The sequence below is a fragment of the Pieris napi genome, chromosome 13 (genome assembly GCF_905475465.1).
Source record: "Pieris napi chromosome 13, ilPieNapi1.2, whole genome shotgun sequence".
NCBI classification, from domain to species: Eukaryota; Metazoa; Arthropoda; class Insecta; order Lepidoptera; family Pieridae; genus Pieris; species Pieris napi.
This window is the reverse complement of record NC_062246.1, coordinates 4,412,324-4,428,109: the sequence shown is the minus strand read 5'-3', so window position 1 is coordinate 4,428,109 and position 15,786 is coordinate 4,412,324. Positions and strand designations below refer to the sequence as shown.

The following is a 15,786-nucleotide window of genomic DNA, read 5'->3' as shown; positions in this document are numbered from 1 at the left end:
GTATTATAGAACGGTTTGTTCAGCCAAGTCAATCTTTATAGTAACACTTTCAAAATTTCTATTCTAAAAATCGGAAGTAAAAAATTAATAATTTCATTCAACGCCGGATGACCTACTATTTATGTTTTAAAAGCGACTACCGGAAAATGTTTGTTTTGTTGTGACGCCCACCTGCCAAGCTTAAAGAAACGTTGTTCGGTTCTAAGCAAAATTAAATGTGAAAACATTTTCTTGAAGCGTAACCAATGGTGGTTAAATAGCTTCAAGTCGTAATAAAGTACTATTTTCGGTCTTCATAAACGCCCTGTTAGTTTAATATTAATATTGACTTTGTTTTACTTGCGCTTCACAGATAAAACATCTTTATCATAAATGTAAACGCGAATTTTACATTTCTCGAAGTTTCCTTATTTTTGTTTTAAAGTTGTAAATTTGTATTTCATCAGAACTAAATTATTCTTATTAGACCGTTTTAACTGAGCATTTACCTCTTTATAAACACAATTTGATATAATAAGTTGTTACTGATTGTGTAATAAAATAAAATAAAATAAATTAAAAAGTGAGGTCGTAGGACGACAATAATACGACTGTATTGAAAAAAAATACTCTAAATTTATGGTACGAGGGTTAATTCAGATTGTAAATGTTTACTTATAAAAGTACTCCAGAAGTACGTTCTTGAAAATTATATTCCAAAATAGAATTTGATCAAAAACCAACATACCATACAACGAAACCAGCCCTGCGATTCTGTAACTCACTTTTCGAACTCACACAGCGGTTTTCGCATCGGCGGTCGCTCTGAAATCAGTCGTGAAGCAGTCATGACTGCGTGAGTTACAGAATCGCAGGGCAGGCTAGCGCACTTTAAAATGTTGTCATTGAAGAATCGTAGATATTTAATTGATGTATCGTTTGCATAGTAGTTTATTTAACAATCAGGCCGCTTGCTCCAACCTTTTAATAAAATTTAAGTTTCGTGTACCCTCTAGGATACCTCAGGCATCCCATCATTCCATTTGTCCCTCCTTTCCGGAGTTTTTGACAAAACTCACCGATGTCTAGGTTGGGCATTCTAATAAACGAGCTGGGTCTGGGTATCAATAGATGCTTACCTTAAAATCGATTTTTGGTTATTTTTTGTAGTTTAATTACTTTTGTTTAATTTATTTTTATTATCTCTTCGTGTATGTTATGTTTGCCTATAAGTGCTTGTTACATTAAATAGTGTATTTTATTGTTCTTGTACCAATGTATCAGTGTGCCGAGCGTTGTCAAGCTTTTATAAATAAATATAAAAAAAAATATTAATTACCACCCAGTCTAAAATTATTTAACGTTCATTATGATAGCAAAAGCTGGCCAAATAAGAGAGGAGAAATAAGAATGATTCTCGTGGTACATCAACGACGCGTATAAAATAATATTAATAATCTATAATTGAAAATATTACATTATTTATTTTTATTGTATAGTTTAATCTTTACATAATTACGCTTTCGCAATGAGTATTAAAACTATATTGGCAATGTTTTGCACGTGTAATGCGATAACAAAGGCTTGAAAACGTGGAAAGGAACCGACATGTTACTGTGGGTTGATTTTAATTAAATAAATAAAATTGTTGCCATTATGATGGAATCGATGTCGGACGGGGCACGGGGCCTGATTATACTTGAAACATTTACGTTTAAAAAATTGTCTTTATTTATAGCTACTGTGAAATTACCTGTTTGATAAAGTTTACAAACTGAGTGATTTGAAGTAGACTACGCCTGTTAAACATGTAATCGTATGAACGCTCAAGTATAAAAATAAAATAAATCAGTGGCCCTACAACCTTTTTAGATCTTTGCTTCAGATTTCTGTATCTGTTTCATGATCATTTTTCAAATAGGCAAGTAGGTGATCAGCCTCCTGTGCCTGACACACGCCGTCGACCTTATCGAGTCTAAGGCAGGCCGGTTTACGGGCGATGTTTTTCTTCGCCGTTCGAGTGTTAAATGCGCACAGCCGGGGATCGAAGCTACGACCTCAGGGATGAGAGTCGCACGCTGAAGCCACTAGGCCAACACTGCTCGCAACCTGAACGCTCACGTATACAGTATTAAATAAATGACCAACTGCCAAGGTGCCGATGTCATGGTGTATTGAGAGTCGCGATGAAGAACATCAAATAAAAAATTACCAATTCAGTTTCATTGATCATGAAGGTTGCGTTTGCCAAATTTGGTTATAGCAATTGAAGTAAATTAATTATCTATTCATCTGTCTTGTGTAGGTGTGAGTGGGAAAAGCATTACGCAAAATTGAAATCAGGTGTCTATAGGCGTATATGACCTCGTAACTGACATTGAGTACATTTTAAAAGTATTTTAAAGTTAAGCATTCATGTTTGATTTGCCTCCTATCGATTCGGTTTTTTTACACACGGGGACTAGACTTATCTGATGTTATGAATACCGGAAGAATCGGGAGTGCGTTGTCTACCTTCTAAGAGTTGACACGCTCTTGACATAATTTGGAAACTTGTTTGTCAGTACAGTAAATAAGCGAAATGTCTGTTGACTAATCTGTGTTACTATTATGCGTGACGGCGGTTTTAGCGGGCTAACTCCCGAACTCTATAATCAATCTACAATCTCAGTCGATCGATCTCCTATCTGCAATCCAATAACCAAACCCTACGAAGACAATCGAATTTGTTTTTTTTTAATTATTTAAAAAACTGGTGTAAGTTAAAATCTGTTAAAAAAATTAACTGATGTAATCGAGCTTTCGTCAAAGGTCGTTTTCATACAAAGGTCTATCCACAGACACCGATACGACCTCTCATGGATAGCTTGTATCGACAGATGGCTATTACAATCTGTCGATTCCTTATTGGCACACTTTTTACAACATTTGGTTGTCAGTAGTAAGTAAGGTTACCTCAGATGGTGGATTATAGATTGACATAGGTTATTGGGTTCGGGCGTTAGGCACGTCGGTACTACGTCATTAGTGATAATAATATCTTATAATATTTTTCTTCGTTGTTCTACCGGTTAGTTGGCTCAAAGCGGTCGCTTCGCCTTATTTGCGCCCGTAGCCACAGCCGCATCGGCGTAACGCGGTTGGTGTTTAACGGCACTTTCTATCTGTTATCTAGAGATCGCCACGAGGCACTCCTGTATTCGATAACAAATTGTGATTGATAGGTCTGATTTATAGCGTCGAAATTGATTCCCATTTGTTTTACTTGACGTCTTGAATCATATCGGTGATTGTTGTATTCATCTGTTTACAATGTAAGTTTAAATTGGTTTTTGTTTTTTCCTTCGATCGTTTTTATTATTTATTTGGATAACAGTTTTGCTTGGCTTGGCGTCGGCCGTAATGTTTAGATTTTATTATTTCCAGCCAGGTTTTTATATGTTTCAGATTTTTAATTAACTTACAAAATATTAGACATATTTGAATATGAGTATATACTGACCTCATATAATCTGCTACTTGCGTTAGTGTTTTTATGTTAATGCGTCTTTTAATAGCAGTACACAAATCACATTATGTGCCATTTCAACTGCGTAATGTTAGCCTTCAGATTGAGAAATCTTGCGGTCGTTTGCTATTCACGGTTGTCATGTAAGCTACTTTTTTTTATTTATATACAGATAATGTAAAAAAGGTAATACTACTACTACATGGTAGGAAAAATATTGTGTTATATGTACAGTTTAGTGGTGTATCACAAAATTCATATAAGAAGATATGAATTTTCTGTTTTTCCCGTACCCCGAAGCCGATGACTCATAACTAATTAAAGCATGCGAAGATTTTTATTTAAATTTCTTTATTCTTCATCTACAGGTACTACTGGTTTTTATAACTGACTATACTTGTAAATGCGAACATACGTAGACGACCTTGTGTTTCAATTTACTAGTATTGATTTGAGAATAATTTCCGTTGTGAAGGGAGACCAAAGGAGTGTTCGCGAAATCACGTCACGTTTGATTGAATCGGGCGAGGATATCGTTCAAGCATGACAGACACCATAGGTTAACCAAATCACTCGACCGATTGCGATTTTAAAACCTTAATACCTGGTGTACATGGTGAAATGTTTGGTGGTTTGTACTGTTGGCCTAGGTTTTAGCGTGCGACTCCCATCTCTGAGTACATACGGAACGAACCCTGGCTTTGAATCAATTGACTTTCTATGCTCACATTTAACACTTGCTTTTACGGTGAATGAAACATCACGCACACACAAAGTCGACTGTGTGTCAGGCTGATAACCTACTTGCCTATTAAGAAAAATATTATCATACAGAAATAGGAGGCCCAGACACAAAAGGTTGTAGCGCCGGTGGATTTTTTATACTTGGCTGTAAGACAAAAACAAGCTTGAAAGGTAATTTTAACCGAGGTAGTTCCTGCATAACGCATTGCGCTAACCTAAAATTTTATTCGATTGACCTATTTGTCAGTTGTCACCACATTTGACAAATGACCATTGACTTGTTTTAATGTTTATTCAGTTGTTTGTGATATTTTATAAAATATTCGCTTTATAAAGCTTTATTAGAAACTAGAAAATAATTATCTTAATTACACCGATTTAAGAAAGACGAGGATTTTACTTAAATCTAATATATATATATACCTACTTCTCCGAAACGGCTCGACTGATTCTTATGGAATTTTTTATGTTCATTCATTAAGTCTTAGAATCGGCTACTATCTATATTTCAAACCCCTAAATTTTGATTGTTATTTTTTAGAAACATTTTTTTGTTTTTATTTTTATATGATACAGAATACAAAAACCCTTAATTTTCACCCCTAGATCGTAGATAAACCTCTATTTTTGATTTGTTAATTAAAATCTTATGACTTGAACTCTAAAGTTTATATACGTATAGAGAAAAATTCACAGAAAAACCTGAAAAGTTTTCATTCCAGAAAACCGAACATTCTCTAGGGTAGCAAAGCAAAATGCTCCATGTTGGTATGTACTAAAAAGGTAGGCTAAGTAAAATCACTTTAAGGAGAAACGAAGTTCGCGGGGGCAGCTAGTAATTATATAAAGTTCAACGATGGCTCCCAAAATTCTTTATTTACATACCAGAATAAACTGTGAAAATGACAAATTACAATCACCTGAAATGTTTTCTGCTCACGGGTTTGCACGGGGCAGTTGTATAAACTTAAATTCAATATAGTAAACCGTCCATAGTTGGATAAAACTGTTTCGTTTAATAAATTTTCTCATAGTATCGAGTTTAATGTAAATTTTGATTTGTTGACTTCAAAGAACCGCATTGTCACAAAATCTCGCGTTACAATTCTTTATGGCTGACCACAGAACAGATTATGTTTTGATATGAACAATCCAAACGTTTCGATTCACTGATTTGACTGACATTGTTCGCTTTATGAAGGTCACGTTACTCTTCCTCAATGAGATATACCTACTCTGTGTGTTACTGTAATACGTTAAAATTGTCGCTAGTTGCCACAGTTTGTTCTTTGTACATACTTAGCTTAAATATTGGAATAGAAAAAAAATCAGTTTTTTTTGTAGTGATTGTATTTGTCTCATAACTCTTTATTTATTTATTAACACTTCGTTGCATTAACATAATAAAAATTGAACATAATTAAATGAAATAGTTGTCTTATCGCTTTCGAGCGATCTCTTCCAGGCAATCGCTATGAGAAAAAAATGTATTAAATTAGATAAAGTAAGCAAGAAGTGCAAAAATACATATTACATTAAGTTATCGAGACAAAACTAAAACCGGGACAAAAAAGGATACATGAATCACGAGAATTTTAGATCAGCCTCACGTCAGTTAGTAGTTAGTACGAAAGTTAGGGATACGATGTGGAAAGTTAATGTCTGAACATTACAAATATCTTTATTTTCTAATTATAGGAATTTGAAGTAGGGCGTGTAGTGTGGCCCTGCAGGCACCCCGTAGTGGTTTTATGCTTTTAGTTTTTTTGGGGTAACAAATTTAAATTAGTATATTTAATGAATAATCTAATTAAATATATTTACGATATTTTAATAATTCTTAAAATACAATGTAAAATTTATAATTGTTTTTACGTTTATGTAAATAAATTAATCAAAAAACTAAAATCGTATGTTCAACCTAAAACAAAAAAATTCAATATAGAAATGAAAGATTTTTTACGTGATTGTTGTTACGTCATAGCTTAATTTCGTTATTTTATATATTTTGACAGCAAAGTATTTGAACCACCAAACAAATACTATTATACCAATATATTATACTAATATACCAATTGACACCTTTAACACTCGCTTGTAAGGAGAAGGAAATCATCGTGAGTAAACCTGGCTTAGGGAGCGTTCAAGTATTACGTCACGCAATTTTTGGAGATTGTGCCCCCCCCCCCATGTAACGCGCCGTAACGTTTTTCCACAGTACTGTTCCCAAGTATAGTAAAACGTTTCGTAACCACTTAGTGAATCTTTATACCTAAAAGTTACCATTATGTGGTGTAAAGTACTGGAAAGTCGATCCCCGTCCCGCATCGTAACGTTTTACAAAAGGACCCCCTTCCCTCAAAATTCGTTACGTAATACTTGAACGCACCCTTAGACCTTAAAAATACGACGGTGAGTTTCAAGCACAAGACTGATTATTGATCACCTACATGCATATTATGAAATTCTAATAATTACAAATCAAATAGAAATCTGAGACACAATATTTAAAAGGTTGTAAGCGCCACTCGTCAACTGTGAATATTAATTTTAGAGTATCGTTTTGATCCATTAAAATCAGTTGAACTAACAGGTAAGAAAAATTTGACCTACATTAGATACAATTAATATTCACATCCCGTTTTATGACAATGAGTTATGTTTTCGTATAAGGAGAAGTAGTGCAGGTAAAGAATGGTTTAAATTTTAATTATCGTTGACTACCAAAACAAGCTTAAGTTTTATACTTACTCTGACAAACATTAGGGAATGAGAATGTAGTAGTAAGGCGAAACGATTGTGATTGGTGATGACTAACTTTTGTATTTTTCCGTGGTATCAAGAGAGACGGGGTAGTATTATATTCTTCTCTTCTTCTTCTTCTCTTCTTCTTCTCTTCTTCTTCTCTATCTTCAGCATGTCCCAGAGCATTAGGGCTATAGAGACCAATAATTCTCTTAACTTGGTCAGACCAACGGGTAGGCGTTCGATCCCGACTTTTCCTGCCATCACTCCTCCCTACCATTACCAGTTTGTCGAGACCCGATTCTCTCTTGGTTATAAGGCCAAAGTAGCTAAGCACCCGTTTGTAAATGATAGTTGGCAGTCTTGTGGTGATCTTTAGTTGGTTGAGAACTTATTGTTTCCTTTTAACGGGCTAGTCAAAATCCACTAAACCAACTTGGGTAGGTACTTCCGATTAAGGATGGAGAAGCTATCGCATTACCGGGGATGATATAATTACCCCCTAATGTTCGGGTTTGATACTGAAATAAAATTTAAGTGAGCTTATTCAGGCACGCACCACCTCTTTATCGAACCAGCTGCCAGTAGAGGCATTCCTAAATACGATACGAACACATATATACATTCCGATACGAATTAGGGGCCTTCATGGAAGGAACGTACCATTCCGTGAACGGTCGGCAACACACCCGCTAGCCCCTGGCATTGCAGGTGTTCATGGGCGAAGGTTATCACTTTATACAAAGTGACCCGCTTGCACTCTTTGCCACCTGTCCCATAAAAAAGAAAGGGTGTGAAAATTCAATGTCACTGTTTATCCTTATGTCCTAATACCGCAGGCATATTATATATATTTGTATCCTTTACGAATCGAACCTTTCTGCGGTACCACTAAGTCACGGAGGATATTAAGTAGGTACTATTATGACTAAGCTCTAAACAAATAAATAACTATTTTATTGTTTTATTTTCAGGTAAGCAACTATACTGTTACAAAATATAAGAATAGAACGCTTACAAACGAAGATTATGAAGTAAGTAAATGTAAAAAATGTTCTACTTTTAATTTACCTAGATTTGTTGCTCTTGTTTGGTTACGGTGAAAATTACAAATTCAATGTAAATTAGACTGGTTCAGTTTGTTTTATAACTAGTAATGTAACAATGGATTTAAAGTTTTGTGATTAAAAAAATTGTGAGGAAATCTTTATTAGATTAAATTGTGTATTTTTTCTTTATCATCAATAAAATAGATGCACCGGTATCAAGACTATTTTAAGTCTAATTCTGATCGTATTTATTTATTCGTAATCCTACAGCTAATGTGAATTATATACAACAAAAAAATTTTTAAACTAAATATATAGCCAAAGATGGCTATAATAATAAATGTTCAAATATTTACGAAAGTAAAAATTCAATACAAAATATTAAATACGTAATTTGACTGTGCTGTGTGTGGTGTGTATGTGAGGGTGTATGTGTGGGACTTGCTCATGATGCAGGTGATTTAGCTATGGATATTCTTAAGGCCCTATCCCAGCACGAATTGCTGTGTCAGTGTCTCGGGGTGGACTGCGTTGCGCAGTGGAGAGCTGGAGTACTGAGGCGCGCCGGCCCGTAATAACAATTATGTAAAACATTAGATTAATGTAATTTTATCCATTTTTTTCTGAAATGCATTGAATGAACTGAATGCGATAAAATATGTCGTGTGAATTTCAAAATCATGTTCCATATACATTTTCGTCATAAAATGAATTCAATGATTTTTTTTCTATCGAGCGAAATATATAAATGGATACATAAACTACTCAACTCCACCATATATTTTTTCCATTCGCCATACTTCAAGAAACGATGACGATAAATGGAAAGAAACAATGTAGGTCCTCAATACGCCTTTTAAGCATATTCCACGATAGCTTAAACAAGTCAAGGCTTAACCCAAAATAAATCCAATATTCTTGACACACGGAAGTCATAATTAGTACTAAATAAATTGTGTTTAGTTATATAAATAATTTTATATGAATAAGAGGGTACATATATCTTTAATTCTGAATTACCCTTCGCCTTGGAAAGATTCAAGAAACTACCGCGCATTAACAGCAACGCAATATGTTACGTAGTTATTATAATAGTTAAATATGAAAGAAGCCGGGCCACTAACCCATTTATGAGTTGTGGGCGGTAATGGAATTATGCTTTTGACGCCGTGTTTAGAAAAATGAGTCTTATTGTAATCAGTATGGCCCTTGGAGTTGTAATGCAATGATAATCCAATTAGGCTACTCAATGTCAGTTTGACGTTTGGTTAGCAATGTAATTTGTATGAAATATATAGTTTTTTATTATGTAATAGGAGGCAAACGGGCAGGAGGCTCATCTTATTTTAAGTGATACCGCCGCCCGAGGACACTCGCATTACCAGAGGGCTCGCAAGTGCGTTGCCGGTCTTTTAAGAATTGGTACGCTCTTTTCTTGAAGAACCGTAAATACTTCAGTGGGTAGCTGGTTTCACATAGAGGTGGTGCGAAATTGTTGTACCTTACAGTTTAAATACCTGTATATCTTAAAGTTATGTGGAACCAGCTACCCACTTAATTATTTCCGAACCAATTTGACTTACTTCGAGCGTACCAATTTTTGAAAGACCGGCTACGCACTCGCGAGCCTAAGTATTGATTGTCCGTTGGCGGTATCACTTAACGTCAGCTGAGCCTCCAGCTCGTTTGTCCCCTGTTTTATATAAAAAAATATCTAATGACTCTTATGTATAAGAGAGTTATAATTAACATAAAGGATATAAGATGGTATTTGCAATAAATGACAAAATTAATCTGTTATTAATAGCAAAAGTGCTTAAGCAATTTAGTTCTGCTTCAAAAATCGTAACAAAAATTATAGGGTTGCCAATAAGTAAAATTAAATATACTTATTCTTTCAGTTATTGTATCATAGCTTTTTTTAAAGTTTGTATAGAATGTGGAATTGCAGTTTTTATATTTAATCTATTCAAACAATTATTAAAAAATCAGGCCTTAAACCTGTAAACTTACTTAAAGCACAAGGAAATAAAAGTAGTTTCCTATCAGCTGTTATTGAACGAGCTCCAAAATAGTATAAAATTAAAAAGTTATGTAAGTTAGTACAATTTATATTACGTATCAGCATCGTGCAATTCTGAGCGAAATACAATAACGTGATAATAGTCGTAAATTGAAACCAATTTTCGAATCACTTTTACTATTTAATGTTTGATGGGATGTTATCGCATCACATGTAAGCAACAACCAAGTAAAACTCCGACTGAAGTATTTCCTGACCAATTCGACGGTCCTACAGGAAAAGAACCTTCTGGTAGTGTGAGTGCCCATGGGCGCCGTCATTTGTTTCTATTTTTTTTGCGTATTTGTTTTCTTGGTCTACTTTCAAGATTCTCTTCTGTTTTATTTTTTCTTCTTTATCACTTAACATCAAGTGAGCCTTCTACCCGTATGACAGCTGTTCTAAAAAAATATGCGCAGAACTTTTTAGGTTCTTTGTAAAAAACCTTTTTATAAATTTTGTGCATCTCCAGATTTATCTTTACTATAAATACTGAGTCTTGTATTTTACTAGTAATAGGACTTCCGTATCTAAAATTTGATAATTGAATTAATCTTTATAAGTATACGTGCCCATTCAAACGTTGGACCGAGTCTCTTTCTCTGTCGCTAGTTTAGTAATAGTAATAGTCCCAAAGCTATTGAAGTAAGGAAATCGATTTACGATACTCAAGACTTAACTCGTTATTCATCAAAAACCTATTTATGTACAAATTATTACATTATTTTAACAAAAATATCCATTCGTCCCTTTTTGTCAAATTTGATTCTCCTGTGATGAAAGGAGATACATTATTTCTTCAGTCCAAGACATTATTTGTATTGTGTAGGTATATTTTGGTTCTACTATAGCTGATTGTATTTCAATGTTGAAATTATTTATTTTATGTTTGTTAGCTTCTTAAGTCTTGTTGGTTTTATCACAATGGAGTCTTATCGTTCACTTAAGATCTTGACTTAACCAGACAATTGTCAACGAGAGCGCATTGTTTTGTAAAATGAATATGGATTTAGTTCAAATATCTTTATTTTCTTTTGTAGTAGGCACGTCACTCGTTTCTATAATATGATTTTATTTACGATTTCTTCTGTATATTTTTTGTTCCTTGTTAAATAATTACTACGTTTCCTTGTAAAATACTTTTGTTTAAGATAGTTTAAAAATAATATTTGTATATTTATATTTGTTATTTTACTTTAAATCTTATGAACAACTCTTTCGCATATTCCTATTTTATTCATATTTCTATGGTATATAGATTGTAAAGAGTTTGCGACACAACAAATCATATAACATGTGACATCTGTTGCATAACCGTTTGAAATAACATACGACACTTTAAACGAGATAGTCTAACACAATATTTAAGAAATGTTACTAAATCCTCTTGTGCAAATACAAAAGATATTATTTGGTAACAACCAAATTTTATCTTTGTGCTGTCATATGTATGATTGAACGTTGTGAAAATGTTAACAATAGATTTCTACATTTTTTAACTGATTCGGGAAAGATAAAGGCTTACATACCTAAGCCTTCGCGGTTTGTAAATAGATTAGCATTCGATTTCCAAGTAATTGTTAGTTTTATTTCAAACTTTCAGTAACACCAATCACTACATACATACAACGAATGTGATAATTTGGAAATGCTGGCAGCATTAAAGATACTGGATAGATTACAATCTACCGAATAATAATGCGTTAAATTGTAAGCAGTACGTTGAGTTCACAATCTGTCGACAGTTTAAAATCTCGCGAGATAGATTACAATGTAACGGTGTTTACAATTTTACGGAGACATTTAATTTATATTCCACTATATTTATAGTATTGTCGACAATAGTTCAAACCTGCTGCACTAGCCCCACCGAGTATGATGTCGTCACATCATGGTGCGCACGCGCAGACCGTGACACCACTTCCGTGGATACTTCCGTCCCCTACTGCGTAACATACCAACGGAAAAATCGATTTATAAACGTTTACCATGCTTTTGCGATTTGTCTATTGAGAAACTTACTATGAATTTACCAAATAAATAAAAACGTCATTCTTAAGAAAAATTAAATCTTACTTTACATACATACCTACACAGAAATTCTTAAAGCATTAAGAATTTTGCTCTGTAAAACCAAAGCATACTGATATATTTTTAATTTTAGAATAAGTTAAGAGAGAAAACTTTGGATTGAAGCGTCTAACTTCCGTATAAATTTTAAAAAATAAAAACAAAATATATATTATATCTACACGTTAATTAGTCATAACTTAGGCCACACTGGTACACATTTATCCATATTGTTTTAGTTATCAAGTGTTCTCCTCCTCCGAACTCCTTGGGTTATTCATACTCAGTAGGTACATGTTAATACGTCTACGTGACTATTAGGACGTAGGTATACACTTGTTATTTAATACTAGAATCTTAAAATAGAAGCAATTTCAAATACCCAATTTATTTTATTCATAGAATTCTTAATGCCGACAGGTAGAAATTCCTCGCCATTGTCAAATATAATTAAAGAAATTCTTACAATTGTGAGATAGATAATGTTTAGACGAGGTTTAAAGTTCATCATTTTATTGCTTGTAGATAATAATTTCCATATTAATTTGTCTTGGTTTCGTCTTGATAATTGTTTGATACTTATAGTTATAACCTTCATTCACCAGCGAACAAGAAATTGACTGACCTTAAACTGTATAAACGAAAATTAAGCAATGCTACGTGGTATATTACGTATTTATTGTAAATGATACGCCTTTTTAATGGGCGGAAACAATTACCTAGGTTTCGTGATTAAGACTCCTATGATACGTGATCCATCTTTGCTTCCTTCCTTTACAATCTCACGATGTATTGTTTATTATATAGTATTTCTATTATTAATGCTCATATGTACACATTAGGTGCAAAATATATACTACCACAGATACAAAGGTTTAACTGTTTGAAAATAAACACGTGAATGGGTTGCACGCATAAACGCAGCAATGAACATTTGCCGTTACGATAAATTCAATATTTTTCGTCATGGATCAACTGTCGTTGTGTTTGTGGGTATGTTAATGATTTACACACACACACACTCATTGACGTCCTACAGATGAAATAAACCACTTTATTTAAATTCAAATAAACGAATTCAGAGATAAACATGCATAACAGTCAGTTATAGGGCAGTAAAAGTAGCGAAATGCATATTTTTAAACAGATTTCCTACAATTGCATAAAAATATGTAAAATTAAAAAAAAACAAGCCTGTTACTAAAACTGATTGACTCATTTGGGTCTATGAACTAGTTTATTATACAAATTTGCATGATCTGTCAGACAATATGGTAATTATCGACCCAAAAACAAGCACAATCAAAACGGTTCTCGTTAAAAGTCACGCGTAGCGCACGTACTAAAAAAGCAGTAAACTGACGCTGGTCCGTTTGGTCCAAGGGATATTATACGTCGTATAGTACTAACTCACGTTGAATTGGTGGTGCTACTCGAAGCGTAAACGCAAGGTGACCGCCTCGAAGTGAGATATGCGCATTTAATGTTAATGAGAACCGTTGTAGTAACCCATACGGAATAGAAAGTGTTGCCTAACAATGCGGTGTGTGCAACCTTTATAAGACACGACGCGAATGCGCTTTAATATATTGCTCATACCGATAATAATCCGCAGCCGATAGAAATTTAGATCATAGTCTGAATTAGAGAAAGTGAGCTGGTTTGAGCACAATTGATTGTTAGCTGGGGTGTGACTAAGATACATTGCAATGAATCTGTCTCAAGCACTATTGTATTTTCTTGGTTCATTATGCACGTGGAGTCTAAATAGAATTTCTCCAAACGTGTTATTTCGGAGCGTCTAAATATAGTTTACTACATATGGCCGTACTGTTTAAGGAAGTGTAGTAAAGCTTCGTTTTGGAGGTGAAAGAGTTGCATTAAAATTTTGAAGTCGACCTAGTTTGGACGAATTGTTCCTTGTTTACGTGTTCTATGAATAATCATGACATTAAGAATTTCGTTGTTAAATGAAAGCTCATTTGAAATTCTAATTGAGATCTCCGTTAAAGTATCTTAATGGTGAAATGTGTTTGTTTCTTTCGTACTTTTAGTTGCGTTATTGAGCGTGAGCACACACAGTTTTTTCTCTAATTATCTACTAAGTACAATATGGCGTGGTATCGTAAGTATCAAAATTTATGACCAGGTGTCTTGGTAATTAAATTCAGGCGTTGCAACCAAATCTATTTATACCTTGAGAGCATCGTACCTTATACGTGAATCCATGATTATGATTCACTCATTGTTCGCCTACGTATCTTGTACCATATGTTGTCGACGTTTTTAATTAGTTAGTAATGAAGCCAGTTTCAATGATAAATGCTAATCATTAGCCTTCATTTGAATATGTTAAGTGTCTATGTGATGTGATTAAGCTGTGACATAATGTTCTACGTGCTTAATGCTTGTACGTAAGAGCTGCAATAATTTTGCTTATCAAACTTGTTTAAAGTGTTAATATGAAGTATATTGTAGTAAGTAGACGTGGTTGATGGTATAACTGGGATTAACACTAATGAATTTGAAGATTGCGAATATTTATCATCATTTATTATAAGTAATAAATTTTGTTCGGTAGCGGTAAATCTTAACGCGGTCAGGAATCAGAATCGTTAGCTTTGACATGAATTCTTGACACAAAGGTTACTTTTACTGCCTTACTGAGAATCGGTTGTCTAGTATCAATATTTATCTGACAAAATAACGATATTACAGTAGTAGTTTATTAGTTGTATTCGGTGCGTGTAAATTTAAGATCTTGCTAAGTAATGGTATGGATACATTTAAGGTTTTCATTCATGTTAAATTTTCGTTTCCATTTAAACTGATAATCCGTATGTCGAAGTCTTACAAATAAGCGTTGAATTTGGACTTAACTTAAATCTGCAAGTCAACTTGATCTTAATGTTGATCTAGATAAAACTAATTTCCCTTCAATACCGGTTGTTATCGCATCAAAGTGCAATGGACTTAATTTGTATAAGTCGAGACCTCCGGTTCAAGACGCCTTCGCTATTAAAGCATACATAAGTAGGCAATGCGAGGTTCACACTCACATTATGTGTCAGCTTATTGACTATAAATGAGGTTATTATATGGATGAGATTTATTGAAATGTGAAAAGACCTGATTTGATTTTGTTCTTTAGTTGGTTAGTTATTTAAGTCTATTGATTGGAGTATTACAAATTTTACGTGATTTAGTAATACTAACATTAAATCGAACAGTAATAGTGTTGGTTGCTTTCAGCGTGTGACTCATCATCCATGGGGTCGTAGGTTAGAACACCGAACCACCATCACTTTCTGTCTATGTGCGCAACTAGAACTCGCTCGTTCGGTGAAGGAAAACATCGTGAAGGAACCGGCATGCATGACTTAAGCGGGCCATAGACGCACCGCATGTTGCAGTCAAGACCCACTGCAATATGCGGTCGCCGCACGCCGATCTGCAGTTTCCATACTAAATTCATATTCGGACCGCTCGAGCAGTTCCTGAGCAAACCGCATATTGCAGTCGGTATTGACTGCAAAATACGGTCCGTCTATGGCCCGCTTTAGACCCAAAAAGTCGATGACGTCTGTCAAGCATAGAAGGCTGATCACCTACTAGTCTATTCAGATAAT

General features: G+C 34.1%; 1 protein-coding gene across 5 annotated transcripts in view; it reads left to right on the top strand.

Moving 5' to 3' along the window:
• The window catches only part of LOC125055604, an 84,038-nt gene that overhangs the window by 31,938 nt on the left and 36,314 nt on the right, over nucleotides 1-15,786 (top strand). The window contains exon 1 of one of the 5 annotated variants that reach the window (XM_047658065.1): nucleotides 3,081-3,293. The exons of the other annotated variants lie outside the window; for them this stretch is intronic. The gene's annotated coding sequence lies outside the window, so the exon portion shown is untranslated. Of the gene's footprint in view, nucleotides 1-3,080; nucleotides 3,294-15,786 lie in introns of those variants that run through there. 5 annotated transcript variants of the gene reach the window in all.